We start from the raw sequence: 4916 nt of genomic DNA on the forward strand, positions 1-4916 counted from the left end.
AGATTTCTCCCCGGCCCTCCTCTTGATTGGCACCGAAGGAAGCGCTCTGTATCTAGATGGATGTACTTTACACAAAGCCACTCTTTCCCATATTCGATCTGTTCTGATCCACTCTCTAAACGCCCTACAGAACAACCAGAGGGGTAAAGTATTGCAGTGTAGAGGCATAATCATTGGACATTTTTCCTCTGTTATTAAATGGTACGCAACCATTCTGCACATTGTAACCAAACCTTTTTTTTGCTTGCTCTTCTTCTTTAGTAAGGCTCTGTACAGTTATATTGTGTATTTAATAAAGGTTAACCAATCTATTCGCGACGGAGATGTATTTAAAAAAAATAACTTGTTCTCATCTAAAGACATTAACTAATAAAATGGTGACAACCCAAAAAATAGCAAAGTTGTGCTCACCGGAATACCAGCCCCGAACATAGCTTCCATACCTCCAATTGTGGATATCCAGAAATGATGTAACACAGGACAGCTTAAAAACATGTGAATATCGTCTGCTTTGAGCTGGAGACATTTTGGGCATTTTGGAGTAGGACCCTTTGTGAATTTAGATAATTTTAAGGGGGACCAGTACACCCTGTAGAGACAAAAAGTATGATTCTCCTTAGGTTTGCAGGTTGGACTGTAGAATGCAGAATGTTATATGATACTTGCCATAAATCTTCTGATTGAACGCCAGGCAAACACTCTCCCCACAGCTCCGATGGAAGTTTAAATTCACTCTCCACCAGGTCCACCAAAACCCAATAAAGGATCGCCACCTCTTTCTTTTTCGTGTTTTTTTTTTTCTCAGAGTCGTCTCCAGCTCATTAGACAGGCCAACAGTAGTGCCGACCACTTGATGTCAGCTCTTGATTTGCATATACTGAAATCTGGATAATTCATTGTCCGTAAGTGACCTCAATGATTCCCAAGAAAGTAGAGAGCCTGTGGGTACAAGTTGTTACCAGCGTTGTATTCCCGCAGTTTTCAACGGGCTTACCAGATTGACGCCCAAATGGACGCCAATGCGATATAATAGCTGATTTTCAGGAACTTCCTAATTCTGAACCATGTAGACGCTCAACCCTTTAAGATTTTTAGGCGAACCTTTAATAAAAATCTTTGGTCACCCAACTTGTATATATAGATCTGATCTCCTCCCTTTAAATCTGACAACATCTCCTTAAACATTATACCAATATCAGAGCTGTCTGGTTCATTCATTTTTCCAGCTCTGATAGAGAATATCCATGCATAAAAGACTAAGGGCCAGATGTAGTTAGCCAAATACCGGTCGGTAACAGCCGAAAATACCGATTTTCGGCCGTTACCGACCGTTTCGAGATGTAGGGGCTCAAAAAACTACAGAATCAGTAAATTTACCGATTCGGTAAAGTTACCGACCCGGTAAATTTACAGACTCTGTAAATTTACCGAATCGTAAAATTTACTGAATCGGAAAATTTACTGAGTCGGTAACTTTACCGAATCGGTAAATAAGAAATGGTAAAAAAGCATTTTGAGATGTAGGTGACCTCTAAAATACCGAATTTGCATGAAAATCGGTAATTAAGAGTCTGTATTTACCATGGATTGAAAGCAGGTGGTAACCAGGTGAAGGCTATAAAAAATGGCCCAAAATGCAACTGTTTGACCAGAATGGCAGCATTCTACGTGATTGCGAGGCGGCTACAGCTACAGGCAGAAGGATAGAGGGTCTGGAGAAGGGAGGAGCAGGTCAACAGACAGAGGATCACCCTTTTCCAACTCACTGATGCAGAGATCCAACAAAGGTACAGGCTACATCCCCAAACCATCCTGGACTTGATCTGGGACCTGCACCAACTTTTGGAGCATCCAACCCCAAGGGCAAACGCCATCCCACACCAATGGGCAGGTGCTGTGTAGCCTACACCTGCTTGCCTCTGGCAGTTACCAGAGTGTCATTGCTGCGGTAGGTGGGGTGTCCCAGAGCTGCCTGTCCCGCTTCTTTAGGAAGTTCCTAGAGGCCATGATACAGCGAATGCATCACTACATCACCTTTCCTGAAACACATGCAGAACTGCTCAGGACAAAGACACGGTTCTATCAAATAGCACACTTCCCCAACGTCATTGATTGCATTGATGGCACCCACATTCCAATTTGCCCACCTGCTGCAACAGAGCACATCTACAGAAACCGAAAATCAACCCACACCATAAATGTACAAAGAATCTGCGATGCTAACTACATCATCACGGATATAGTGGCCAAGTTTCCAGGCAGTACCCAATACCTACATCTTCCAGAATAGTGGGATCTACGCACGCCTGACAGCGGGGGAATTTGGCGAAGGCTACTTGCTAGGTAAAACAGGGTTGTGACACTCCCTTGATACATGTTTCAGATGTATGTGAATGTGTGCATGTGAGTAACTTTTTTCTCATTTTTTTTAATAGGGGATAGTGCATATGCTGTCCGGTCCTTCATCCTCACACCCTACCTCAACCCTTCAACCCTCAGCCAGAGGCGATACAACAGGGCACACAAATCTACCCGTAACATTGTGGAGCGCACATTTGGCCTGTGGAAAAGCAGGTTCCGCTGCCTCCACAAAAGTGGAGGGGCACGCCAGTACACACCAGTGACCTACTGCAAGATTACTGCAACCTGTGCAATGCTGCACAACCTTGCCATGAAGAAGGGCACCGAGGTGGAACTATCAGATTATGAGGACCATGATGACGACGAAGCAGTGCCTGAACCCAACACTACAGGAGTTGCAATACCAACAGATGGCAGACACAGACGGGAAGAGATCACACGCAACTACTTTTAAGTAAGTAAAGAGACACAGACAGGTGGAGTATGCAACCAACGTAGTTTAATTTTGTCACTTGCCAGGTTCCCAAAGCACAATTGTGCAACTCAAATAATATACATTCAATGATGTTAGTCCTGGGTCACTTCCCCATTAACTGAATTACTTATTTTCGTCCATGTCTAACAGTGCCAGATGTTGTGGCTGGCTGTCTTCACTTTGCGTTTGGGCTGCTGCCTCACCCTGGCGCCAGCTGCTCCTCCGTGTCTCTACGACAAGGGGGCTTGCCATGCTGCTCCTACTTGTGCTCCCTTCACTCTCTGGCACATCCAGGGCAGCTGTTTGTGCTGTTTGTGCATTTATCAGCACCTCAACAGCACTGGTCAAACTAGCAATGCCCCTAGTAACCTCATTGCTATTTTGCGTGAGTCCCTCCTGCATGTTTATGCATCTCCTGCATAGCAGGGAAGTGGCTGTGGCAAGGCGGTTGATGGCTTTATTTTGTTGCTGCGCACGCTGCTTCTCCTTGCGCCTTGATGCAATTTCCTTATCTAATTTGGTGCACAGAAGCTGCACCGATTGTGACATATCATGCACCCCTGCTGCAATCTCCTTGATGACATCAACTAGTTCTCTCACGCCTTTCCCTATGTCTTCCATATGTTGTTTAGGGTCCTCATTTGGCGTTGGACAGACATGATGGCCTTTCCCTGCATCCTTTGGATCTTCACCATGCTCCCCTCCAGGCCATGGAACACACTGGGACCCTCCACATGTGCAGCTACACTGCTTTCTCAGATCCTGCGGCGTCGGGAAACAGTACGGGACAACTCTGCACTGGACTGCAGTGTGGCAGTGCTACCTTGACCTGGCAAGGTGTGTGTGTCTTCCCCTCCATGTCACCTGCTGATGACTCCATTTCCAATAGTGGGGCAACAACATGCCTATGGCTCTGTTGTGCGGCAGGTGTTGTCACAGGCAGTGATGCTGGCATTTCTGGGGATGATAGTAGCAGAGGGGATTGTGTACGTTCTGGGGACGCCTGCAACTCTGGAGCCATTCCTGTGTCTTGGGATGGTGACTGTCTACTTGGTGCACCTGTGTCCTCTGATACATTCTGTGCACGTGGACCTGACTCCTGACTCCCATCCCTCTCTGGTGCCGTGCCTTCAGTCTTCTGGGAACGCCTGCCAGATGTCTCACCTGTGGACATATGAGCGTACATTAGCTAAATGCTACTGCATTAGAGCCACTACAATTAAATAATTTACACTTGAACAATGTACATGTTTCCTGCGCTTCTTTCTGTCTGGAATCATTACCCATACTTGCTTGTTGCTACACTGTATGACATTGTCTTTCATATCCTGACTACATGTCCAATAATGCATTGCTCCTGTATAGTGGTAGCTGTACTGGACTGGGGTTCACTTAGCCACATAGGGTCAAGGGAAGGACGATGGTGTGGAGGGGTATTGTTGTGCATGCATCTTACCTTTTCTGCTGGCAGCTCTGGCTGAGCTGTCTACTTCTCCCAGTCCTCAGACGCTTTCAGGGTCTATGGTTGAGCTCACCATCTCCTCCAGGTCAGTTAGGGGGGTGCTGGGTTCTTCCCTCCTTTTTGCTTGCCTGCTTGTGGTGTTCACCAAATTTTTTTTTTGTCAGGCTCCTGAGGTCGTACCACCTCTTTTTTAAGGTCCTCTATGTCTCTAGGAGTCACTCCAACTGCATTCACTTTATCTTGAATGTGCAGCCAAATATTCCTTTTGGCAGATTCAGCCAGTGAAGGACTGCCTGCCAAACAGTTTTCCGTACTCCTTCACCACCTCCTCAACAAGGACCTGTAGCTCCATGCTACTGAATTTTAGTTTCCTCTTCCTCTCTGGCTGATCTTTGTCTGTGCTGCTTGACATTTTTTAAATTTAAAAGTGCACAAAACTCTTTCTGCTGCTCAGGGACACAGCTCAGCTCCAACTGCCTCTCCAGAAGCTTCTAATTAGTTGCAGCTGCCTGTGTAGCCACTTCCTGGTAGGGAGGGGGAGGGTGGTGGCACCTGATTGGCTGCCTGAATCAGTTTCACTTTTCTTTGCTTTCGGATTGTGTATTCACCGATTCGGTA

General features: G+C 46.2%; 1 pseudogene; it reads left to right on the plus strand.

The window, feature by feature from the left end:
• The first annotated feature begins 2005 nt into the window (after positions 1–2005).
• Positions 2006–3939, plus strand: LOC147730824 (uncharacterized; annotated as a pseudogene).
• The last annotated feature ends 977 nt before the right edge of the window (positions 3940–4916 follow it).

The sequence above is a fragment of the Lissotriton vulgaris genome, chromosome 2_1, assembly GCF_964263255.1.
Source record: "Lissotriton vulgaris chromosome 2_1, aLisVul1.2, whole genome shotgun sequence".
Taxonomy (NCBI): Eukaryota; Metazoa; Chordata; class Amphibia; order Caudata; family Salamandridae; genus Lissotriton; species Lissotriton vulgaris.